Genomic DNA, 27,979 nt, shown 5'->3' with positions numbered 1-27,979 from the left:
AACTTAGTAAATTATAAAGATGGCTTATTTTTCTAAGTATAGATACACACCCTAATTAAAAGAAGGCTTATATAATTCTTTTCATAGGAAATCATAAATTAATAGGTCTGAGTTATGTTTCCTTAGATTAAGTTTTTGCCTTAGAGCCTATTAGGGTAAGTTCTAATATGCTTTCTCGACTATTAGACCTTTGCAGAAGATGTCGCTTAGAAGGTCAGCGCGCATAAACGCTAAAGCCTCCAGCACCGCTCATGAGACTAATGAAGCCCCTCCAGTTCGCAGAAAAGAAGCGCGTGCTACCACTACTGCTGTTACTCAAAGTGTACCGTCGCCGCCACTGGTTGACATCACTGTAGAAGTTTTCTAGCTATGACAACAACGACAACAGACTCATCCGCAGCCACAGCATAGCAACAATAATAGGCAGTAGAGAAAGCATCCCGATAGTAAGCAGGCCAATGGTGACAAAAGATTACGAGTAAGTGATAGGTCAGGTTATGTAGAATACCCGCAGTGCTCCAAATGACGAAAGAAACATCTTGGGGAGTATCGTGCAAATACCAAGGAATGCTACAATTGTGGCTAGGAAAGTCATCAAAAAAGGGAATGTCCCCAGCTCAAGCAAAAGGAGAAGAGGGATAATACGATGGTTCCAGAACAAAGTCTTTGCCTTGACCCAGGGAGGAGCCCATGCTAGTAACAAAGCAATTACAGGTCAGATTCCTATCCCTGATAGTATATGTTCTAGTATTGTATGATTCAGGAACAACATACTCGTATATCTCGTTAGGAATGATAGAGAAATTAGACAAACCTTGTAGAACTAGGTTTGTGACATAGTTGCCTTCGTGCGAAGTAGTCCTATCATCACAGATAGTACGAGGCGTACCGATCAAGATTGAGGACGTAGAACTAGAAGGAGAGCTGATAGAACTGGAGATCAAAGACTTCGACGTGATACTAAGCATGGACTGGCTAGCAAGGCATGGCACAACCATCAACTGCAGACGTAAGCAAGTGATATTCGAGACTCCTGACAGCCAGAGATTATGCTTTATGGGACAAGTTTCAGGACTACGCACACCGCTTATATCATATCTCAAAGCTCAGAGGATGATAGAAAAAGGATGTCAAGCATTCTTAGCCAGCGTTACGGATGGGGTACAGGAAACACCACTAAAGGTTGGAGACGTTCACATTGTAAAGGAATTTCCATAAGTATTTCCTGACGACTTACCAGGGATACTGCCAACTCGAGAAATTGACTTCACAATCGAATTAGTACCAGGCACTGAGCCTATCTCCAAGGCACCATACCGAATGGCACCTACCAAACTCAAGGAGTTAAAGACTCGTCTATAAGAACTCCTAGATTTGGGTTTCATTAGACCAAGCCATTTTCCATGGGGAGCACCAGTTCTATTTGTGAAAAAAAAAGGACGAAAGCATGCGGATGTGCATAGATTACCGCGAGCTGAATAAGGTGATGATTAAGAATAAGTACCCGCTACCCCGGATTGACGACTTGTTTGATCAACTCCGAGGAGCGACCGTGTTCTCAAAGATCGATTTACGGTCTGGGTATCATCAGCTCAAGGTACGGGAAGAGGATATTTCTAAGACAGCTTTTAGAACTTGTTATGGCCATTACAAGTTTTTAGTTATGTCTTTCAATCTTACCAACTCTCCAGTCGCGTTTATGGATTTAATAGGGTCTTCAAGGACTACTTGGATAAATTCATCATAGTGTTCATCGACAATATCTTGGTGTACTAAAAGGACAAAGTCGAGCACGAGGAACATTTAAGGTTGATCATGTACGACTAAAGGAGCATCACCTTTATGCCAAGTTCAAGAAGTGCGAATTTTGTCTTTCGCAAGTAGCATTCCTCGGGCACATTGTATCCAAGGATGAAGTTACAGTAGACCCATCAAAGGTAGAGGCTGTGAAAGATTGGCCAAGACCAAAGAACGCAATAGAGGTAAGAAGCTTTCTGGGATTAGCAAGTTATTATTGGAGGTTTATAGAGGGCTTTTCTAAGATAGCCACTCCGCTTACTACCAACCTCACCCAGAAACAACAAAGGTTCAACTAGACTGATAGGTGTGAAGAGAGCTTCCAGTTGCTTAAGGATAAGCTATGCTCAGCACCAGTACTTTGTGTACCGATACCCAATGACAGGTTTGTAGTCTACTGTGATGCGTCGAAGCAAGGGTTAGGTTGTGTACTGATGCTGAATGACAAGGTGATAGCCTACGCCTCAAGGCAGCTAAAGGAATGCGAGCAACACTATCCAACACATGATATTGAGTTGGCAGCGGTGGTCTATGCGGTAAAAATCTGGCGCCACTATCTTTATGGAGAACGGTGTGAGATTTATACAGACCACAAAAGCTTAAAGTATTTCTTCACTCAAAAGGAGCTTAACATGAGGCAACATAGGTGGTTGGAACAAGTGAAGGATTATGACTGCGAAATCCTATACCACTCGGGAAAGGCAAACGTAGTTGCTGATGCGCTAAGTACGAAAAGTTATGGGAGTCTAGCAGCACTAGCCGGAATAGAAAAGCTGCTATAGTAGGAGCTGAATAATGCCGGAATAGAAGTAGTCATCGGTAAGCTGGCTAACGTTTCTATTCAGTTAAGTCTGTTAGAAGAAATACGGATTGGACAAAGGCATGATGACACATTAGTAGCACATATGGATGCAATTAGAGAAGGTAAGGCCATAGATTTCTCGATATCAGAGCAGGGGTTATTGAGATATATGGATCGCGTATGCGTGCCAAATGATAAAGGGGTTAAGATGAAGATCTTAGAAGAAGCACACAGTACTGTTGGAAATGTGCCCTGAAAGCATATGTAGTAGACATTGTTTTTATGAAATAAATAAATGAATTGAATTTGTTATGCATATATTTTATAGACTATATTATTCTATTATAATATTATGTAAATATCAGGAAAATTCCTAAGTTCATATATGTGATCTCAAACACGTATTGGTACGAGAGGATTGTGTCTGAGATAAATGAACTTGAATAGTTCGCAGTAAAATAAAGTTATGGAATCTTTAGATTAATTACTGCAAGTACGGTCCACTAGTATTATGAATACATGTGATCTAGATCCGGATCACTAGTGCGGTAGGACACTTCAGTGGAGGTGCTTTATATATTAGAGAATATATAGAACTGGACCAGATATGTTTATTAATACTTAGTTAAATACCGTTTCGAAGTATTAATCAAATATATCAACTGATGATCATATACAAATAGATCTTAATCCTGAAGTTACTATGAACTCCTGTTTATGTTATATGAGTTCTTTGATTCACTTGTTAGGGTCTGACAGAATGATCAGGCTAAAAACTTTTGTTTTGGGAACTCATTAATATAGATGGCTGGGGACATAGTATACAGATATGGAATCTATACCTTCTCGCAAGAGATTGAATGATGGTTCTCTTAAGGGTTGACTTTTGGGACTGAAAGGTTATTAAGCTCAAATTCATAATTTAGTTATGAATTAACCTTCACTAGTAGAGTCAATGGTACTTAAGGAAACAAGAGATAATTAAAAGGGTAAAACGGTAATTTTATTCCTGATTAATTATGAACCATTATTAGAGGGTCAAGTTGTATGCAATGATTATATCAATGGACGCTTTATGAATATAAAGTACTCAGTAAATGAAATGTCTATAATTACAAGAGTGCAGTCTCATATTTATAGTGGAATAATCATGATATTAATAAATTAAGATTATTTAATTAAAGGGTTTAATTAATAATCTCAAATTTATTGGAGCTTGGAATTATAGGTCCCCATAGCGGCTCTATCAACACTGTTCAAGGTAAGAGTTGAAATGAAGGGAAAATAGTTTAAAGACATATTTAAGAAGAAATTTGTTCTTCAGGCCAAATATGCAATTATGTGATAATTAATTAATTAAAAAGTAAATTGTAAAATAGTTACTGATTTATTTTTAAATTTTGAATATTTTCTGTTAAGTATGACTGATCAGAAAATTATTCAGATAAGAGGATGTAAGACAACTCTGTACATTCGCTTTGTGAAAAATAGAACGATAGTTTTCTCTCCCTGAAAATAAAGAACCAATTCTCAGGCCTATTCTCTTGATCTCATGAGTTGAGTACATCAAGTAGAATCACAAATAAACTATCCTTCATTCTCTAAGTGCCCACACATTTCTTGAGGTGTAGAGAATGCTTTGGAAGATCTTGGTGTGAGTACGTGGGAGCGGCTTGGATAGGAAGATCGTTCTAAATACGAAAAGATAGCAAGGACACTTGATAGGCTTCAAGAGGTATGATTTCTATTATTATCTTGCTTATGATTAATGTATGTATATTAATGGATCCGCATATTTAAAGGTAGTTTAAATATGTTACAAAAATTTTGTTGTACACTGGGCCAACCACACCACCATTCCGCTGCGTATTAGGAAACTCGTTAAATATGCGGATGCCAAGCGGCGTGATGTGAAATTCAAGGTCAGAGATCAAGTCTTCCTAAGGATATCTCCCATGAAAGGTGTGAAGCGGTTTAGGAAGAAAGGCAAGCTTAGTCCCCAGTTTATAGGTCCTTTTGAGATATTGGACAAAGTGGGAGCAGTTGCATATAGATTAGCCCTACCGCCAGCTCTAGCAGATAGCCACAATGTGTTCCACATCTCGACAATATGAAAGTATGTGTTAGACCCATCTCACTTCCTCAAGTCCGATACGATCACTACTACAAAAACACCCTTTTATGACCTTTTATTTAGGGCACTCACCTAGATGCGAGTCCTAAAAAAACTCCCGGACTTTTTAGGACTCGCCCTAAAAGAATTTCTTTTAGGGCTCGCGGAGCGAGTCCTAAAAACTCATGTGTGTCCTAAAATTTTGATTTGTTTTTTTTATAATATACACATCTTGGACTTTTTAGGACTCGCGTTGTGAGTCCTAAAAACATTCTAAAAATTGATGCGTGTCCTAAAAGACTTTTTTTTTTTTAATAAACACCTATTGGGCTTTTTAGGTCTCGCGTTGCGAATCCTAAAAACATTCTCCACGAGTCCTAAAAATTGATGCATGCCTTAAAAGATTTGTTTTGTTTTTTTAATAAACACCTTTTGGACTTTTTAGGACTCGTGGAGCGAGTCCTAAAAACTGATGCGTGTCCTAAAAGTTTTATTTTGTTTTTTTTTTTAAAAAACAATATATATGGTGTTGCCAAGTTTCGAACCCCTACTCTTTAAGTTAAGGGTTTACCATTGCACCAACATATCTCATTGGTAAATAAATGACTATACAAATATTTTTATCATATGCACACTTAATTAATAGTTAGAAATAAGTAGAGTTTAGGGTTTATTTTTTCAGATCTAACCTAAAAAAAAAAGAAGAAGAAGAGAAAGGAGGGGCTCGGTGTGGTGTGCTGCCCCTTTGGCACACCCACATGGGGCCATTTTGTAAGTGAGCATGCCTTGGTGCTTGATCATTAGTTAAGTCTTGCACCAAGCAACCTCATGGGATAGGGTAGTGGCAGTTTTGTAATTAGGCATATGTCTCCCAGACAAAAATCATATATGTTCCTGGGAAGACCTTATTTCCCTAGAAGGCTCCTTAGGGGGAGGTGACCTGGTGACTTAGGGAAGCACCATGGCCATCAGCAGATAGGGGCCAAAGTTGTGTCCTCCCTTGCCCTATCAAGGCTATATATTAATAAAACAATATTTATCCATATTTGCCCCTATGTGCTTCCTTGCTGCCTATGTGTTACTTGTTTGTTATCTTCGTTGGGCCATTGTGTGCCACTTGCCTTGTTGTGTGCTTTGTGTTGTGTGGACGTGTAACGCCCTAGATATCCGAGACTGTTACACTGTGTGTTTGAATAGTGCAAGACTTGCTAGTCAAGTCATTTGACTCAAAATGTGTAACTAATGACGAAAGCAAGTTAGGTCAAAAAGAATTTTGGTTATAAACAACTAAGTTTTACTAAAACACATGATTGATACATAGGATCCCAAAACAAGGTTTAAATAACATAAATATAAAATTCTTGTTAACAATTAAACCACCAAGCCACTCTAATGGAAAAATTCATAGTTTAAGTTCCCGTCCCTGTACCTTTCCCCCGACCGCGGTGTCCGGGCAGCTGACTATGTACACCTCGCCCCCAGAGCTCTCCAACCCATGGCCAACTAGCATTACCTGCACCACGTAGCACCCGTGAGCCGAGGCCCAGCAAGAAAACATAACATCATAATATAACAGTTATAGCAGCTAAACAGTTTGTTGGGCATAATCCAAATAATCACAAGGTACTAATCAGTTACCAGCACACCACAAAATACATTCAAGGCAGTACAATGGCCAATAACCAATAATTCAACTCCAGGTACTGATCAAGTCATACACCATAATCAACAATAGAACCTATACCAAGCAATAACTAGGGTTAACGCCCGCAGGCCGCACCCTCTGTTTAATTCATTGTCTTTGGCTCGCTTAGGAAAATCTCAGTGATATACCCACTGACTCCGGTCAGCTTAACCGAGCTCAGTGAATAATAAGCTGTCCTCGGATACCAGTGTCCGAGCCGCGCCATGTGCGCAAATATTGATTTCGGCACCCTTAGGCTGCTTATCTCTTGTCCCTGTAGCATGATACCACCTCATGACATTTATACAATTATAGGGAACTCTTAGTCCCAACGTATTCACATAACAATACATTCAAATATAGGGAACACATAGTCCCATCCTATCCACCTACATAGGTGTAGTTTTCTTACCTTTAGTCTGTGCAGTTATTGAATTACGAGCAACGCCTCTCAAGCACGATCCGTTCCCGAGCCTAAGCCTTTATCACCTAGTCACAACCAAAGTATAGGGTTCCATTAATACTCCAATATAGGTTTCCAGTGACAAAACTAACTCCCGAGATTCCAAATTCCACCAAGCATGGTGGTGAAACCAAACCCGAGCACACTAGACCACTTTCCCGTGCCTAAAACCCTCAAAAACTCATGTGTGCAACCAAGGGCTGCGGCCCCCGAAGCCTAGCCGCGGCCCTAGCCTCAAAACAGAACCACATCCATGCTGAACCACACACGCACCGCGGCCCTTGCTTTGGGTGCCACGGCACCCTCCCTTGGCCGAGCCTTCTTGGTCCTTTTACATCCTAGGGCCGCATCGCTCTAGAACAGAGCCGAGGCCCTCCCCTTTGTGCCCAGAAAACCCATCATTTCTAAGCTTCAAACCTTACCTTAAACCATCCCAAAGCTCCCCAACTCACAACCAATTAATCCCAACTTCTTTAGCATGACTTAAACAACACAATTCCACAGAAAACACAGCCTAACACACACTAATCTTCTCTTTTCAATTTCTCAAACTTAAGAGCTATAGACACTCAAACCAGCCATTCAAACCCAATTTAAAACCTCTAAACCATGAGTAGAAACTTACCTTTTCTGTTGAATCACTTCACCAACCCAAAGCCAAGCTAAGTCCCCAAGTTTCCTCCTTAATCCTGCCTTGAAACATCAATACCATATTTGCTTCAACACTTAACCAAAACCCAGAATTCTAATCACAGAGAAGAAAAATTAAAAGCTTACCTTAACCCTATTTTAGTTCTTGATAAATCCCTGAGCTAAGCCTCCAAATCACCCTCCTTCAATCCTCTAAACTCCAGCTGAATTCTAGCGTATTCTCCTTAGATTTCTGTGTTTTCCCCTTGTTTTCCTTAAGAGAGAATAGAGAGATAAGGCTGAGAAAATAAGGTCGGTTTATGTTTTCTAAAGACTTCCTTATGTCTATCTTACTTGTTAAGTTAATCCCGAGGCTCGGGGTGTCGGAACCGTCCCCGAGGCCAAAATGGTAAAATCCCCCAATATTCCCGCCTAGACATCCTAACCTCAAATATATCTCCACATATTTATTTTCATGACCCGATAGTCCAAATCACTACCCGCTATCTAAAAATATCCCCGACTTATCCAAAGTCATATCTTAAGTTCCGTTGTGACTTCTCCCGCTATCTGACCCTAGAATCGTCTCGAGTCGTGCTCTGCGAACTTGTCCGCATAATAATGTGGTTCTCACATATATCACATATTTATTCCATATCACATTACCACATAATATAATCAATTATCATATAAACATTACTAAACATATAATTACTCATTTAAATCACAATTATTCCATTAATGCCCTCCTGACACACTAATCAAGGCCATTAAGCCTTATTAGCGATTTTGGGTCGTTACAGGACGTTCCTAGGAATGACTTGCTTTGTGCTTGCTCATACTTCATTATTGCCTATTGAATGTCTGAGATGTATATATGGCTAACCACTGAGTTTGTTTGCCTGTAGGTGTGTGTTGTAGGCTGACTTGCTAGCTTGAAGAGTCTGCGAGTGCCGCACGTTCCGTCTAGTTGGAGTACCCAAATAGCCAGCCCGTGACAGTTGATATCAGAGCCAAGTTAGAAAGAGCTTGGCAAAACACACTATGGTGAGCAACACTCAGAGGATCAAAGCTCTTGAGAAGCGGTTGGGGATACTAGATGGCCTGGACGAAAGGGTCAGGGATCTTTCCTCTATAAGTCATAACTCGGGATCTTCTGATGCAAACAATCGCATAGCTGCGCTGGAAAAGGAAAATGATGTTCTCCTATCCAGAATAATCGCGTTGGAGAAAAGAAACACTCCAACAGGTACTTCTGTTTCCCCTCGATGGGAAGAGCGCATTGCGGCAGTGGAGCGCATGCTGAAGGAACAAGAAGTTTCCATAAATGACACTACGGAAGACTGCAGGGAGGCAGTTGGCGTGCTCAGAGAAGAAATGGCTGAGCCTACTGCCAAGGTAAACCTGACCATGCGAGCGGTTGGGAATACCCCTGCAACAGGGCCGATAGGTGTGGAGTATGGCCGAGCTAAAGTACCCATGCCGAGGCCCTATAACGGGGCCAGAGACGCAAAGGATTTGGAGAATTTCCTCTTCGACATGGAACATTATTTTAGAGTCGTGCGGGCCGATTCGGAAGACAGAAAGGTCGCCATGGCTACCATGTACTTGTCAGGGGATGCCAAGGTGTGGTGGAGGACCAAGCATGATGACATAGAGAATGGTAGGTGCACCATCACATCTTGGGCAGACTTGAAGAGAGAATTAAAGACGCAATTTCTGCCAGAAAATGTCACTTACATAGATCGACGCCAGTTGAGAGAGCTCAAACAAGTCGAGAAAGTCCGAGAATATGTGAAGAGATTTTCGAGACTAATGCTCGATATAAAGGACATGTCTGAAGTAGACAGGCTCTTCTGCTTCCTCGAGGGATTGAAACCGTGGGCCAAACAAGAACTTCAAAGACAGCGTGTGTCTGATCTTGCCAATGCTCAAGCTACTGCTGAACGCTTAACAGATTACACTCCGAAGAGCAGCCTGCCGAAAAGGGCTACTCCTCCAACAAACTCAAGTAGCGCTGGGAGTAAGAAGTCTGGGAAGTCCTGGCAGGGCAAGAGTGGGGGAGAAAAGAGGACAGCTGAGTCCAATTCTTCCAGTGGGACAGATGCTGCTGTAGGGAAGAAGTCGCTAGCTTGTTGGCTATGCAAAGGCCCACATAAGTCGGCAGTTTGCCCTTACAGGGGCAAGCTGAATGCCCTCATTGGCCAAGAACAACAGGGCGAAGGAGAAGAGGAAGACGAAGAGTACGCGCACATGGGCCCTGTCCGCCTGTTGAATGCTCTCAAGAAACATGGCGAGAAAGGGAAGAAGACCCTGGGGAAGGGACAAATGTTCGTGGATGCCACTATCAATGGCAAGCCCGCCAAAAGCGTGTTGATTGATACTGGTGCCACCTACAACTTCATCTCTGAACTTGAAGCAATGCGACTGAGACTGAAGCTGGAGAAAGATGCAAGCCGCATGAAAGTGGTTAACTCCAAGGCCTTGGCCACAACTGGCATGGCTAAAGGGGTAAAAGTGAGAATCGATACGTGGGAGGGGCAGATTGACTTAGTGGTCGTCCATATGGATGACTTCGATGTAGTTTTGGGAATGGACTTTCTAACCGAGAAAGGTGCCATTCCAATTCCTACCACTGGAAGCTTACTCATAATGGGAGAGACTCCTTCAATGGTGCTTGGAAAGGTGAAACCACCCCTGGTGTGAAGCTTCTATCAGCTTTACAGTTCAAGAAGGGTGTGAAGAAGCAGGAGCCCACTTATGTAGCTGTACCCACCGTGTTTGAAGAAGTAGTGGAAGAGATTGTTCCACTAAAAAATATGAGGGTCTTAAGGATGTATGGGGACGTGATGCCAGATAAACTCCCCAAAGCCTTACCACCAAAGAGGAGGATTGATCACCAGATAGAGCTGGTGCCCGGAGCGAAACCCCCAACAAAAGCGCCATACAGAATGGCACCCCCTGAGCTAGAAGAGTTGAGGAAACAATTAAAAGAGTTATTGGAGGCAGGCTTCATTAGACCGTTGAAGGTGCCATTTGGCACCCCTGTGCTATTCCAGAAGAAGCACGATGGGAGCTTGAGACTGTGCATTGACTATAGGGCTCTCAACAAGGTGACAGTTTGCAACACCTACCCCATCCCTCTGATCGCTGATTTGTTCGACCAGCTAAGTGGAGCCAAATACTTCACAAAGTTGGACTTGAGATCGGGCTACTATCAGATGAGGATTGCAGATGGGGATGAACCAAAGTCAACGTGTGTTACTCGATACGAAGCATTTGAATTTCGAGTAATGCCGTTTGGGTTGACAAATGCACCTGCTACTTTCTGTACACTGATGAACCAAGTATTCCACGAGTATCTGGATAAGTTCGTGGTGGTGTAATTGGATGATATCGTGGTTTATAGCGCCACGATTAAAGAGCATCAAGAACAGTTGGCTCAAGTGTTTCAGAAGTTGAGAGAGAACCAGCTATACGTGAAGCACGAGAAATGCTCGTTTGCACAGGAGAGCATCAAGTTCTTAGGCCACGTTGTGGAATGTGGCTGAATTCGTATGGATTTGGAGAAGGTGAAGGCAATCCAAGAGTGGAAAGCCCCCACAAACATGAAAGAACTCCGCTCCTTCTTGGGTCTAGCCAACTACAATAGATGATTTGTGGACGGCTACTCAAGAAGGGCGACACCCTTGACCGAGCTTTTGAAAAAGGGTGTGACTTAGGCGTGGACTGACAAGTGTGATGAAGCATTCAAGAGTTTGAAGGAAGCCATGATGAAGGATCCTGTTCTTGCCTTGCCAACTATTAGCAAGCCGTTCGAAGTACAGACAGATGCCTCAGATTATGCTTTGGGAGGGGTACTAGTACAAGAAGACCACCCGGTCGCATATGAGAGCCGCAAGTTGTCTGAAGCTGAGAGGAGGTATACTGCCCAGGAGAAGGAGCTCCTCGCAGTTATACATTGCTTGTGAGTGTGAAGGCATTACTTGCTGGGGTCAAAGTTCATGGTGAAGACGGATAATGCAGCTGTTAGTCATTTCCTTGCTCAACCGAAACTGACCCCTAAGCAGGCTCGATGGCAGGAGTTCGTGGTGAAATTTGACTTCCGTTTTGAGCACAAGGCAAGACGCTTGAACTAGGCAGCTGACGCCTTGAGTCGCAAAGCGGAGTTGGCGACTCTAAAGATCTTGGCTAGTTTGGCGGCTAGCGTGGTGAACACTCCACTCAAGGAGCGCATCAAAGAAAACTTGAAGAAAGACCCGGTTGTCAGAACCATCCTGAAGCTCGTAAAAGAAGGCAAGACTCGCCAGTTCTGGGTGGAGGATGATCTTCTGTGGGCTAAAGGGGGGTGCTTGTATGTTCCGAAAGCTAGAGATTTGCGAAGGACATTACTAAGCGAGTGTCATGAAACCCTGTGGGCAGGTCATCCAGGGTGGCAAAGAACCCACGCACTCTTGAAGCAGGGGTACTACTGGCCACAAATGCGAGATGATGTAGTGGAGTACACCAAGACCTGTCTCGTCTACCAGCAAGACAAGGTCGATAGGAACAAGACACCTGGGTTGTTGGAGCCCTTGCGAGTCCCAAGCCGACCATGGGAGAGTGTGTCACTTGACTTTATCGCCAGTCTTCCGAAGATAGGGGATTTAAGTGCGATCTTGGTGGTCGTGGACAGATTCTCGAAGTACGCAACATTCATCCCAGTGTCGAAGTACTGTTCGGCAGAAGAGACAGCCAGACAATTTTTCAAGGATATTGTTCAAATATTGGGGAGTGCCCTAGAACATTGTTAGTGACTGAGATGGAAGATTCACCGGGACCTTTTGGTCCAAACTATTCAATCTCTTGGGGTCACAACTGAACATTTCCTCGAGCTACCATCCGCAGAAAGATGGGAGACAAAAAGATTTAACGGGATGTTAGAGGAGTACTTGCGCCACTTTGTCAATGCCAATCAGAAGAATTGGTTGCAACTACTCGATGTAGCTCAATTTTGCTTCAACTCTCAAAAGAGTTCTTCATCTAATAAGAGCCCTTTTGAAGTTGTTAATGGACAGCAACCACTGTTGCCCCACACAGTGGACGAATATCGCGGTCAGAACCCGCGAGCCTTTCACTTCACAAAAGACTGGAAGAAAACGACAGAGATTGCCTGAGCTTATTTAGAAAAAAAAACATCAAGAAGAATGAAGAAGTGGGCAGATCAGAAGCGCAGACCACTGGAGTTCAAAGCAGGTGACTTAGTGTTAATCAAGCTGAGGCCCGAACAGTTGAGATTCTGAGGGGACAAAGACATCAGACTCGTTCGCAAGTACGAGGGTCTGGTCTTAATCATCTCAAAAGTTGGCCTAACTTCCTACAAAGTCGACCTACCATCTTGGATGAAGATACACCCGGTCCTTCACGTCAGCAACTTGAAGCCCTATCATGAAGATCCAGCAAATCCAGAGTGCAACCAGTCAACCAGAGGAGGAGTCATCGTTCAGCGAAGGAGCAAGCGTCAACCTGAAGAAATCCTGTCGGAAAGGACGGTCACCACTGACCGTAAAAAGCATAAAGGGTATCTGGTAAAATGGAAGGGGCTCGAAGATGACTAGATCAGCTGGGAGAGGGAGGAAGACTTGAAGAAGCTCATGTAGAAGATTGAAGATCTACAAGCTACTTCGTCGAGGATGCTGAAGGATTGAGTGGGGGAGAGTGTGGCGTGCTGCCCCTTTGGCACACCCACATGGGGCCATTTTGTAAGTGAGCATGCCTTGGAGCTTGATCATTTGTCAAGTCTTGCACCAAGAAACCTCATGGGATAGGGTAGTGGCAGTTTTGTAATTAGGCATATGTCTCCCAGACAAAAATCAAATATGTTCTTGGGAAGACCTTATTTCCCTAGAAGGCTACTTAGGGGGAGGTGACCTGGTGACTTAGGGAAGCACCATGGCCATCAGCAGATAGGGGCCAAAGCTATGTACTCCGTTGCCCTATCAAGGCTGTATATTAATAAAACAATATTTATCCATACTTGCCCCCGTGTGCTTCCTTGTTGCCTATGTGTTACGTGTTTGTTATCTTCGTTGGGCCATTGCGTGCCACTTGCCTTGTTGTGTGCTTTGTGTTGTGTTGATGTTCCTAGGAATGACTTGCTTTGTGCTTGCTCATACTTCGTTATTTCCCGTTGCATGTCCGAGATGTATATGTGGCTAAGCACTGAGTTTGTTTGCCTGTAGGTGTGTTTTGTAGGCTGATTTGCTAGCTTGAAGAGTCTGCAAGTGCCGCACGTTCTGTCTAGTTGGAGTACCCAAATAGCCGGCCCGTGACACTCGGTAGGGTGGCTAGGGGGCTCGGGTCGACGGTGCAGGGAGGGGCTCGGCAGCGACTACGGCTGGGCTGGGCTGGTTGGTGGTCGATGACACAGGGAGGGGTTTGGGTTGGGATGGGCTGGGTCGACAGTGTAGGGAGGGGTCGGGTAGGGAAGGGCTCGGCAGGGACGACGGCTGGGCTAGGCTGTTTGGTGGTCGACTGCACAGGGAGGGGTTTGGGTTAGGCTGGGCTGGGTCTGGGTTAACAGTGCAGGGAGGGGCTCGGCAGGGATGACGGCTGGGCTGGGCTTGTTGGTGGTCAATGGTGCAGGGAGGGGTTTGGGTTGGGCCGGGCTGGGTCTGGGTCGACGGTGCAAGGAGGGGCTCGGCAGGGACGACGACTAGGCTGGGCTGGCTAGTGGTCGACGGCGCATGGAGGGGTTCGGGTTGGGCTGGGTCTAGGTTGACAGTGCAGGGAGGGGCTCGGCAGGGACGGTGGCTGGGCGCGGGGCTGGCTAGTGGGGTTCTCAACTTCACAGCGGCAACATGTATTTCTTTCAGTGGTGTTGGACTTTAGTTTGGTGATGTTATGGTCTTAGATTTTCTTGATAGCTGTCTTATTTTATTGTTCATCTGTAAATTCCCTAGCTCTTTCTTGATAGCTCTCTTATTTTATTGAACTAAAACAGATAATTGCCAAGTTTCCACCATGAAATAAATCACTTATTTGATTGGATTGTTGTATTTTGTTACTGGATTTTGGTGTGTTAATGGTGTATAAATGAGGTGTTGCTTTTTATTAGACAAATTTTTCCATTAAGGATTTTTGAAACCATTTAAATAAAAATTGACCCCTAGTCTAGTTCATCATCCATGATTTATGAGTTACATGACATTATATCAAAATATTTATTTAAATCTAAAGTAGCTCTTGATATCTATTTTTAAACTTAGAGTGGATAATGTCTTATTCTGAGTTTGTCTCTTAACAATAGAACTAGTAATTGATTTGGTAATTATGTTTCCCTTTGATCAAATGAAGTAATGTGTATGTGTTTATTCTCTAATTGCTTTAGTATTGCACTTTAGTGGAGTTTGAATATCTTAGATATTCATCCGTAGTGAAGTAGGTTATGTGCTGCGGTGATAATGGAAGATTGAGAACTTGCATGTCTTAGTGAAGTAGGTTCTGAGAATTTTGTGTGCTGCGGTGATATATGGATGAAAACCTGTGTGTTGTTTGATTTGTTTGACATGTTGGTGTTGATTGTGATAGATGGCTAGGCTAGTAAATTAGGGGATATGCTGTCCGATTTTCTATAGATTTTTTTGTACTTAGTTTTGTGTGGAAATATGAAAAAGATGACTGCCATAACGATAAATTTGTGATCCGGATATTTAACATTTGACGGTCTAATTAATAATTAAGTTGATTATAGAATTTTAAATACATACTTAGATCTGAGATAAATTTTTAATTACTAGAATAGGCTAAAAAAATTATGTTTAGTTGAAACCCACTATACATCCAAGATAGGATTCAAATTAGTGATGTTTCTTTCTTAATTAATCAAGTAATTAAGTAGTACTAATGTCTTATCACTTAAGCTCCTTCCTTCCCACTTGAACCATAACATCATATTAAATAGTAAGCCGACGTTAAAGTTTTAACGAAATTAGAGATTAAGAGGTGGACTATGATTAAAAGGGTCTCTTAACAGATGCTTAATTTAGTCGAAACTATTTGATTTGAATGCAATTTATGTAGCTTTATTATGCATTTTCACTTTGATTTGATTGTTAAAAGCAAAATGATGATGATGATGTGTGCATTGTTTTTTTTTTTTTGTTTAGTTATAATTTTATTTTATTTTTATTGTTGGCTAGGTGTATTATTGACATCCATACAGTTTGATCAATAAAAAGTAAAAATTGTATTATTATATTGTCAAAATAGAGAAAGATAGAGGGGATTTGTGGCTTTGACATGAGTCAAATATATGAGAAAAAAGAGATACATTATAATAAAACTCTATCATTTCTTAATAATAATAATAATAAAATCAATGCTATCACGAAGTTTTGGCAAATTAACAAATTATTTTTCAATTCTTTTTTTAGAAGATATACATGCTAATTAATAATAATTGATGGAGCTAAAAGTTTTTCTTAAGAGACTAATTGCATTTAAAAAAATGAGACTTTTTTTAACAAATTTTCATAAAATTTTATGTTAATATCTATTTTGTTTACAAATTTAAAATACAAAGAGAAAATTAGGGAAAGTTGAGCCCCCAAACTTCGTATGTGCCAAATTATATTACAAAGTTATAACAAAATTAAATAGTATTATTATTAAAATTTTGTTACAAATTTAGTTTTCTATTGTGCAATGGAGACTAACTGAGATCTGTCAAAGATTGGAGCATGATCTTGTGATCCAGAGTTTTAATGGTATAGTTTGCTATTATTTTAATGGTATATTTTCTGTATTGTGCAACTAGTTTTTTTGGTGTATTTTGTGACAGGTTTTTGGTGTATTTTGTTAACTAAGTTGAATGGATTAATATGGTAGATTTATGGTCTATTTTATTGCTGATTTTGGTGTAGTTTTCTACTGTTTTGAAATACCTCTATGTACTGGATGAATAACATTTTATGAAATAGTACTATCTAACAAGAAATTATTTGCTCATTGACTATATGAATACCTATAATGATAATAATAGTTTAATTCTCGCATTTATTATATATATATTTATAATTGTTGTGTGTGTCTACTTATTTATAAGTTTGAATTATAATATATTTATAATTAAAGAATTTTTTTTATAATGTGCAGGTCTATATTGAGATGCTTTTCTTTGGCGCAATACTAGATAACATTGACATTTAAAGTTTTTAGAATAAAAAATATATTTCACTAACATTGGATACATTTCTTGTTTAATATTTGGTGATGATAAAATTTGATTGTAGTATAAACTATCATATAATATGATTTTGTAAGCTGAGTAGACTAAATACTGAAATTATATTTTTGAGTAACTAATAAAAAATTATTTTGTTGTATTTTCTTTTGAAATTTTAGAAATCTAACATATATAATACATTTTGGACACTCAAAGGGATATATTTTTTCTAAATCAAAATGAAAATTGTAGCTGCATTTTTTTTTAAAAAAAAATTACTTTTAAGGGCATGCAAAGCGAGTTCTAAAAAATTACTTAAAGGTGCTCAACCAAATTTTTTAGGACTCGCAATGTTTAATATATTCACATATGTCGATATATCGCAGCATAGGAGCCGATGTATGGCCACACGGGGAATAAGAAAAACACGTTAACTTCGCACAAATGAAACAACGAGCACTCGGGACATAGGGCCAGGTGATATATCGCCTATGATGGGCGATATATTGGCCCTAGGGCCATAATTTCAAACGTTGTTGAAACCGAGCTTGATTCATTCCTTAACCTCTTGACTAACCTCTGAACGTTTTGACCGAGTCCTCAACACCTGTTGAATGAATATTCAAATATTTTTCAATTAATACTCATTATTTTTATTCAAGCTAAAAGAGATAGTTCACTCCTTGAACTCTATAAATAGGATCTAGTACCCAGCCATTTTTCTCATTCTTCAAGCTGTGTTCAGAGCCTTCAAGCTGCTAGGGTTACTGTAGAGTGATAAACACTTGGGTTGGGATAAAAGTTTTATCATCTTAAGCTTTATAAACACTTGGGAAGTAAGATTTGTAGTGTGTTTTCAATAACAAGGTGTAGTTCAGTGCTACTATATTCAAAGGTATTCCTAATCTTAAGTTCATTTATGTATGGTTCCTTAGTTTCCTTTAGTTTTCTTTACTTAAATCCTAACACGTTGTTTTCCATTCTTGGTTAGGTATTTAAGTTATTTGAACTTAAGGTTTCTTTTCAATAAGTTTCTTCTTGGTGGTTTAGTTCATTTCCTTATCATCTCTTTCTTTTTAGAAATACTCACATTCTTATTGTTGGTTTTTGGAGTGTTCCAAATTTCGTCCTTGTTCTCATAAATCTCGGTATTGGTAAGGAATATAGGATAGATTTTGTATGCTTTTATGTTTTGATAAGTGCTATGATATATGTATGATATGATTTAGTTTTTTTTTAGCATATAGATTGTTCAGATAACAATCACATAATTTGTTTAGATAACAAACATATAACTTGTTTAGATAACAAGTCCCAATAATTTATTCCTCGGGCATATGATTATTTAGATAATGAGCCTCATAAATTTATATGACTTGTTTAGATAACTAAGCCCCATAAATTTATGAGCATATGATTGCCTAGCTTGCAAGCCCCAAGAGGTATGATGGCCATTATAATGCATGTGTTTATAGTCATATGTTTTGTAGTCTTATGTTTATGTTTTATGCTATATGTGCTAGTAGATTTTCCTTGTTGGGAATTAGGCTCACTCCTTTATTTTTATGTATGCAGGAAAATAGTTATGGCGGAGGAAGGATTCTTGGCAGCTTTGTTTGTGTATTAAGGACGAAGGGATTCAATGGACTGCGTGAACGATTCGAGGACGACGCTATTTTTAGTCTCTTTAAATTATGTTTTATGTATTTTCCGCATTTAGCCTTGTAAACAATTTCATTTAGTTTAAAGTTATGTTTTATTTTAAAACAATGGGATCTCATACCCCGCATTTATGTATTTCAATATTTACTTTGGAGTTTTTAATAAAGTTGTGAATATTTCTTATGTATGTTTTCTCAAAAATAGTTGCTAATTCTAGTAGTTTTAATGGTCCAAGGTCTTAGAATTAGTTGGGTCATTACACATCCTTATAATACTTTCATGATATTGTATGTTGAATTTCATTTAAAACCTCGTAAGGTTGTCTTGACCTTATTGGCGAACTTATAGTACGTAAACTTTTGTTGATGTACTCACCAAGTGCAACTTTTTAAAAAAAATTCTAAATCCACATTCGTCGTTCTTTATAGATATCAACTTCTCCCTTGTTCTTATATCATTTTATAATAGAGGTGTCCACTCTGCTTTCATCATTAATGTCATTCTTCGTTTGTTTATGGTCTTGCTTCTCACTACGCAATGTCCTTTAATACAAAGAATTACAACCACTTGCGATTCTCTCTACCGTCTCCCATCACACCTGATCCTTGATTGACAGACAAAAAAAAACCTTTTGAGTCATCTTTGTTCTTATTAATTCATGTTGCAGCTTCTTAAAAGTGTATTATCTGTCTACTCCATCCTTTCCTCAACATCTCAGTTTTCCACTTCTCTTGTAAAGCCGAACTTAATTGGTAACTTTGCTCCTTATCATCACCAAAATCCCTTATGATTCTCAGCTCACTTCTTATATGGAGTCAAATGACTTTGGTATTCCTACTAGATGTGCGGATCCAAGTTATACTCAGAAACCTTCCAACTAAGCTCCAAGCTCGCTAAAGCATATTTCTAAAACTTCGCATGAAAATACTTATACCAAGTACTTGTTGGCTTCCCATTTGCTTTCCGTGCCATATCCAAGTGTGCTCCATCATCCTTTATAGTTTGGACCTCTATGTGTATCGTAGGCGCGACTGGGATTTCCTTCTCCTATCAGCTAGTCTTTGTGATGATGGTTCATGGTTGACACTCAACCAATCTATCCTTCATCTCCCAACGACTCGACTCCTTCTCGAATGTTGGAGATGTTTTAATTATAAACCTTCGCAAGTGCCATTCAATAGTCCTTGTGGCTAGGATAATATCAATGGCATTCCGATTGTGTTCTACCTATGCCTGAGGAGTAGCTCACCTTAGATGATTCCACCTCTCACTCTGAGTCCTATTAGTTCCTCGTTGTTAGAAGAATGCCCATATTTTCCTCAGTACAAACAACAATAAAACATACAAAAAGTTATACCAACTAACTACAAAAAAAGCTAGCGGTACAAACAAACAACAAGCATGCATGAAAAAGCAAACATAGAACACATATATAATTCACCAAAACACACTATAAGTGTAGGGTAATAAAAGATTACGCCCATCCTAAAGCCATTTCAGTCAACCGGGGACCTAGCGGCTTTACCACATGAATACACATGCCTAGCTTTCCCTTAACGTCACCTGGCCCTTTTTTTTTATCCATCAAATACTTATAAGTAGGCCCTCACTATTTCCAAAGCCAAAGACAATGAGTTACTATAACAAGTTTTTTCTTATTCTTCTATCCTTAATCTACTAAACTGAATTACCTTATGCTGTCCCACTCAATAAATATCAAACTAGTTGCCTAATTTGACCTACAAACTTTTCTTGTCATTCCTTATGTGCATAATCAAACTTAATCTCATAATGTAGTCAAATCAATATTCGTAGTACAAACTCATGAAGTTTAACCACTCACGTGCACTTATCACACATCATTGCATCATGACAACACGTCATCATTTTGACACTATACTTTTATCATTATATCATTTTGAAATTTAGCTTAGATATAACATCCCAGTTATTGATCATAAATGCTTACCTCACTATCTTGATATAAACATCTCTCTATCAAACCATCAAACCATTACGATTTTTCCTAAAAATAAAACATAGTGTGGTGAACTAAACGCAGCGTGGGGCGTTAGATGCAACACAACCCACTCAACGCATCGCAGAGCGCTAAATGTAGTGAGACACGTTAAACACAACACCACTAGATCCTATTCCACCAATCATGATACCCATTTCTCCCACTAGTAACTTCCAATCATACTAACCTAGATGTAACGACCCAAATTTCCTAATAAGGCTTAAGGCCTTGATTAGGGGGCTAGGATGGCAAATCTTGGAATTATATGATTATGTGATATATATATGTGTGTGTATCATTATGTGAATATGTGAGTTATATCATAATATGACTATATATGCATGTTTAGGTGTATTAAATATGCATGTGGGCCCATTTCTGTTTAATTGGGAAATTTTCATATTTTGGCCATTTTGGGTATATTTGGTATATATATGTGTGTGGTGCTTCATTATTATGTGGTGCATGGGTTACTCAGCATAAGGCGATCCTAGAAAGCAAGCTAGTGGGAAACTCACAACGAGATTTATACTTGACTCGGAGTGAGTCAAGGGGTATTTAGTACATTACTGAGATATTGGGTAATGGGAATAAATATTTGATGATAAATTGAGAGTTAGTGAGATCAGAGGGAAATTCTGGGAGTTTTGACTATTTTACCTCGAGAGGTGTTTTTGGGACCCCAAGCATTAGGAGTTGCTTGAGGTTACTTAAGCTTGAAGTAACCTGTTAGAACAATAAAAGAACGTTCAGAACATTTTCTCTCCCTCATGTTCCCTTTTCATCACCTATTCACATTTTTTTAAGGAAAATTGAGTTTTAGGACTCAGATTCAGGCAAGGGTCAAGGCATAGCGATTCTAGGAAAGATTATAAGCTTTTTAGTCGGAGGATTTAGTTGGGAAACAACTCAATCGGAGGTAATTTAAGTTTTAAGTTTTAATTTTTTAAAGTCTTTAAGCTTGGATTGGGTTTTGTGTTTTGATGAGTTTTTAATGAATTGAAGCTTGAGTTTTATTGGTATTGGATAATTAGGATGTTTGGGAGCTTTGATTTTGGGATTTGGAGATGTTTGGATAGGTTATTAGAAGGTTTTTAAATGGAGAAAATGAGGTTTTTGGCTGGGTTCATGGTTGGGCCGCGACCCTGTTCTTAGGCGCCGTGGCCCAGGCTTGAAGAAGGAGGAGGCGGGTCGCGGCTTAGTGTTGGGATGCCGCGGTGCTTAAGAGCAGTTTTGCCCAGATTTGGTTTTTAGTCAGGGGAACTTAACTCTAAGGGCCTGAGATCGATCCTACTACCCAGTTTAGTGGGATTCAACGTCTCGGAGGCTTGGGTTGGGTCTAAAAGTATTTATTTACTCATTTTGATGAGATTTTATATTATGGTTGTGACTAGGTTATCTCTAGGGGCTTGGAAATAGGATCATGCTTGTGGCCCGTTTATTGGTAACCTATGCTTGGACCAAAGGTAACAAAACAGCACCCAGGTTGTGATGCATGTGATGCATAAGATACATGAGATTAGGGCATGACATAAATCTTGAATATGGAATTGATCAGAGCTTGAGTCTCTGTAACTGTGCATGATCATAATTATGCTATTGATTGTTCAGTAAGCATGCTGAATGCCCTACATTTGGATATTTGACATATGATATATGTCTGGTTGCATTGCTTACTTGTGAGTGGAACTGACCTATGAGCCAAGAATCGGCAAGGGTGTCAGTATTGACTATGAAGTTGTGACTCATTAGTCAAGTTCGATAGTAGTAAAGAGCACTGGTCGTATGGAATTGACCTATGAGTCAAGAGCGGCATAAGCGTAATGAATGCATAGCCGAAAAGATTAGATCTAATCAACATAAGCATTATCAACATAAGCATGAAATGCTTGATCGACCTTAAGTTTGATGAAATCAAAAAGTGCTTGTCTAGTCTAAGGGCTAGTTACTTAGAGCCAGAGCCAAAAGGCTAAGGTGACTGACACGTCACATGACTAAGGGAGCAGATCCCCAGAGATGGACTCATTAGCCATCTATTCAGGGAGCAGATCCCCAGAGATGGACTCATTAGCCATCTAGTCAGGGAGCGGATCCCTAGAGATGGACTCATTAGCCATCTATTGAGGGAGCGAATCCCCAGAGATGGAATCATTAGCCATCTATTCAGGGAGGGGATCCCCAAAAATGGACTCATTAGCCATCTATTCAGGGAGCAGATCCCCAGAGATGGACTCATTACTCATCTATTCAGGGAGCAGAACCCCAGAGATGGACTCTTTAGCCATCTATTCTTAATATGACGTGATAGTCATCTATACAAAGGGGAGGGCCCATAGGTCATCTATACAAAGGGCAGGGCTCATGAGTCATTATTTGGACTTGCTTGCATCCATGAGTAGGATTATTACTGATAGGCATGCCTATTATGATTTAGTAACATGTTATTAATGTTCATGAGCATATTGAGTTTTCTTGCTGAGCTTCGGCTCATGGATGCTATGTGGTGCTGGTAAAGGCAAAAGAAAGATGGACCATCCTTGAGTTGGAGAGCTTAGGTGATGATGTGTACATATGCGGCTGCTCGACCACCAAGGCCGAGGGTTTAAAGAGGAACTAGGGTTAAACCCTAATTTGCCGCTTAGGTCGGCTGGTTGTAAATATTTTATTGTAATTAACCTTTAAAATATATTTTTGGGATCCCAATGTATACAGTAAACGTTTTAGTGAAACGTTGTATCTTTGACCAATTTTTTTAATCCTAAGTCGTTAATCACACTTAGTTACACGATTATGACCAAATGGCTTGGTTAGCGAGTTTAGCACTGTTTAAAATGCACAACGTAACGGTCCCTGGGTAGTAGGGCGTTACACTAGAACTTCATATAAACATACAACTTAAGTCTAACCTTACTAAACATGTGCTAACATGAAGTAGCAAAGCGTAAAAAAAAGAAACAAAATAGCTAACTTAAGAACTAAAACTTACAAGTGCGATGGGTTGAGTCATTTCCAGTCTTCATACATATATCATTAGATCCTAATGACAATACAACCTTTTTCTCTAATACAAATTGTAACGCCCCAAAATCCTAGCCCCGAGACCTCGTCAGTGTACTAGTCATTTCAAATCATTTTAAAGCTTAAAAACCAAATGATAGACTAAATAGTGCATAAAACTTTGTTAAAAACATTCTTATTAAAACACATGCAACATTCAGATATCAGTAATTTAAAATAAAATATTTATATTAAATGCAAGTAACCAAACAAAACTATTTTCGGTCTCCATTCATAATAAAACTCCTTTAAAACCATATGAATAAAAAATGTAAAATACAACTTGTGTTACAGTGACCACTCTTCTTACCTCAAGTCCAACATCGACGCAATAAAGTGTCCTCAAGAAAGTCCTAAAATTCCCAAACAGAATACCCTTAAACCATACCATCAAATACCCAACAAAAACAATCAAAATATGAAAAAAAAAAAAAACATGATTTTTGGGCATGTAGCATGGTCGCACCCGACGGAGACCCCAAATCACAAATTTTCTTCAAACAATCACCACTCTCTCAAATTAAATCTTATTGAAATGATTCTTTTTGTGTTTTTCTCTTCTTGAATCCCTCTATATCGTCATACAATTCTCCGATATTAATATAATACCAAAATTCATGAGCATCCCCTAACTCAATAACTATAACAATCTCTTGTAACAAAACTTTCTCTTCCCCAAGCTATCTTTCCAATCTTCAAGACTAGCAATCATAACTTAATAAATTAAACCCTAGCATGTTTCTAACAATTATAAATTAACAGCCTAGTCTCTAACATGGATAAAAAATCAATCATCCCAACCCATCATGCTTTCTAATCAAATCCACCCTTAACATAACTCAAAGCTTCAAGAACTATCAAAGAAACTTTAAAGTGTGAGAAGTTCTTACCAAGATCATGAAGAGCAACCTAAGCCCCAAAAATCTCCTCCCAAAGCACCCTAAGAAAACCCCCGCACAAGTTACTAGTGATCCATACGTATATGAAGAGATCCTCATCCCTCTTCTTCTTTAGATCTTGAACCATAGTCTAGAGAGAGAGTGAGAGAGAGGGTTCTCTCCTTTAATCATGTGTAGAGCAACCACCAAATTCAAATTGTGAGTTTATTTATAATGACTCACTATTTCCAAATTACCATCACACCATTGATCTAAGTCATTCTAAAAATTTCATTAAACCCTTTTTAATAATTCCCCACTAAACTATTAGTTTATATAATTCATAATTAACTGATTCCCCATAAATTATCTTTATTGTATGATGACCCTTCTTTCAACAATTCTTGACAATAAAGCCCCTATCACTTGAACGAAACTGTGATCCGTCACTTTAACACAGATCCCGAGTACCCTCAGTATATTCCAACATAAAATTTCTTACCCAGACATTAATATCACATAAACATATTCATATAATCACATAACATGTAATTTCACAAAATTACAAAAATTCCCCTCAAGAGTATTAAATTACCAAAATACCCATGAAACGAAAAAGACAGATATTACAAGAATTGCTAGGGGTGGTGAATACTTTTCCAATGAATTCAATGTGTTTTGTGAGATGCATGGTATAATACATGAATGTACAACCCCTTATACACCCCAACAAAATGGTATAGTGAAAAGAAAGAATAGAACATATGTTGAAATGATAAACGCTATGCTATTACATGCAAATTTGAGTTTTGCTTTATGGGAAGAAGCGTTGCTTATCGCTTGTCATATTCTAAACCAGAATCCTCTAAGGAAAAATCAAATTTTACCATATGAGATATGGAAAGGAAAGAGGACCAACCTAGGGTTTCTCAAATTGTGGGGGTACCTTGCTTATTGCAAGAGCACAAAGCCTAAAAGGACCCATTTGGGTCCAAGGCCCATCAAATTTGTATTCTTAGGTTATGCCTAAAATAGCAATGCCTATAGGCTATTAGACGTAGAGTCTAATGTGATAATTGAATCAAGAGAAGTTGATCTCTTTGAGAATTTGTTGTATAGCGACAATAAGCCTCAAGAACCGATCTCATTAGAAGGAACTCAAGAGTAGTTACCTTCAAGGGTTGTAGAGCAACCGATATTTCCTAGAAGAAGCCAAAGACTTAAAGAAGGTGGATCAAAAAATAAAACCTCTCAAGTGGAGACTCTTTACCTAGTAGAGGAAAACCAGACGGGAGACACTTCAAAGTATCCAATGGTTCTTCAAGTGGAGGATGATCCTAAAACTTTCCATGAAGTTATGTCCTAAGGGGAATCTAACTTTTGGAAAGAGGCAATAAATGATGAGATGGATTCAATTATGTCTAACCACACATGAGAGATTGTTGATCTACCACACTTGGGAGATTGTTTATCTACCCCAAGGATCAAAGACAATAGGTTACAAGTGGGTATTTCAAAGAAAATAAAACACTAATGGGATCATTCAAGCCTATAAGGCAAGATTGGTGGCCAAAGGGTTTAGACAAAAGGAGGGCATAGATTATTTCGATACCTATACACCGGTAGGAACGACAACATATATAAGATTGTTGTTTACCTTATCATCAATACACAACTTATATGTTCATCAAATGGATGTCAAAATGGCATTCCTAATTGGTAACCTCGACGAGGAGGTGTACATGGAGAAACTGGACAAGTTTGTTCTAAGGGGAAATGAACATAAGGTGTGCAAGATTTTTAGATTATTATATGGTTTAAAACAAACACCGAAACAATGGCATGAGAAGTTTTATGAAGCCATTGTTTCAAATGGGTTTAGACACAATATTGCGGACAAGTGATTATACTCTAAGACTTGTGATGACTATGTCATCCTAGTGTGTTTATATGTTGATTGTATGTCGATATTAAGTAATGACATGAAAGGAATAATAGAAACAAAGAGGTTTCTATCTTCTAATTTCAAGATGAAGGACCTTGGAGAGCTTGATACCATTCTAGGTATCAAAGTTATAAGGAACGTGAATGGATATGCCTTAGGTCAAGCTCATTACGTTGAGAAAATGATTTACAAGTTTGATCATCTTAATATCAAAGAGGCAAACACACCATTCGATTGAAGTCTAAAGCTTGAAAATAATGAAGGGAGAGTGGTGGCTCAACTAGAGTATGCAAGTGTAATTGAGAGTTTGATGTATGCTACTCATTGTACTAGAGCGGACATTGCATATGAGGTTAGTAAACTAAGTAGGTTTACTAGTAATCCAAGTATCTTACATTATAAGGTTGTTAAAAGAGTCTTTGGATAGCTTAAAAAGACCAAAGAGTTATGCCTCTGATATTCTAAGTTTCCTAAGATACTTGAAGGATATTCTGACACAAGTTGGATATCCGGTGTAGGAGATAATCTCTCCACAACCGGTTGGGTGTTCACCCTTGGTGGGTGTGTCGTTTCTTGAGGATCTAAAAATCAAACATGTATATGTCACTCAACCATGGAGTCTGAGTTTGTAGCTCTAGCGGCAACCAACAAAGAGGCAGAGTGGCTATGAGATCTCATGTTGGAGATACTGAAAACCATGGTTGATGTATCGATGATTTTTTATACATTATGATAATCAAGTCACTTTGATTAGAGATTACAACAAGATATATATGATGGGAAGTCTAGACATATAAGTCTAAGACATGACTATGTGAGGGAATTTATTGATAAGAATATCATATCAATTTCATATGTCAAATCTTGTGAGAACTTAGCTGATCCATTAACCAAACCTCTTGGGAGAGATTTGGTGAAATCTATAAATAGAGGGATGGGACTAAAACTCCTTGACCAATAGATTCCCCAATGATAGCAACCCATCTCAAACCTTGTATACATCAAGTGTATAGTTCAATAGGTAAGAACAAATCATTGATAAGGGAATAATTTAAACATTAACAACTTGAAGGTCCCATCAAGGATGAGTTAATGTTTGTTGCTACTGGGCATGAGGGTTAAGCCATAGGCTTTTAATAAAATTTAGTTCAAGCGCAACAAGCATCTCTAAAGGTAGCAAAGATGTTGTAACAATTTCACCTATATAAACCTAGAGGTGGTACCACCTCTCAAGAGAGTAGGAGTTTTCTCTCCAAATGGTTCGTGAATGGATCAAGCACAAGGCTATAAAAGTGTTAAGCACGAAAAGTGGGAAATACATTAGTAATTAGATAGAGCCGTGTGAGATATTACTGGTTTTTATCACTAGGAATGTTGGGTTCAATCTTTTAAGAATACCATAGCATTTTGGTAGAACCTTTGTAGTGTTTTCACTAAGATAAATTTCAAACCCATATGTTACTTTATTTTATGCACTAATATCATTTGACTAGAGAATTGAGGATGTATTTAACCAAGTCGGGGATTTTTATGATTTGTTAAAGACATAGTGAAATTGTTTAGGCAGGAAGAGGTGCACTCAAGCGACACATTGTCTAATACTAGGCGATGCCTTGCTTGGTACCAGGTGACGTGTCACCTGGGTTGTCCGTACGAGGCCATGCAGTAAAGTGTTTTTGGCTCCAAAATTCAAATTAAAATGCTCTAATCTCATTGGTTGAGT

This window comes from Humulus lupulus, chromosome 7 (assembly GCF_963169125.1).
Source record: "Humulus lupulus chromosome 7, drHumLupu1.1, whole genome shotgun sequence".
Lineage (NCBI taxonomy): Eukaryota > Viridiplantae > Streptophyta > Magnoliopsida > Rosales > Cannabaceae > Humulus > Humulus lupulus.
The sequence above is the reverse complement of the archived record's forward strand: the minus strand, read 5'-3'. Positions refer to the sequence as shown.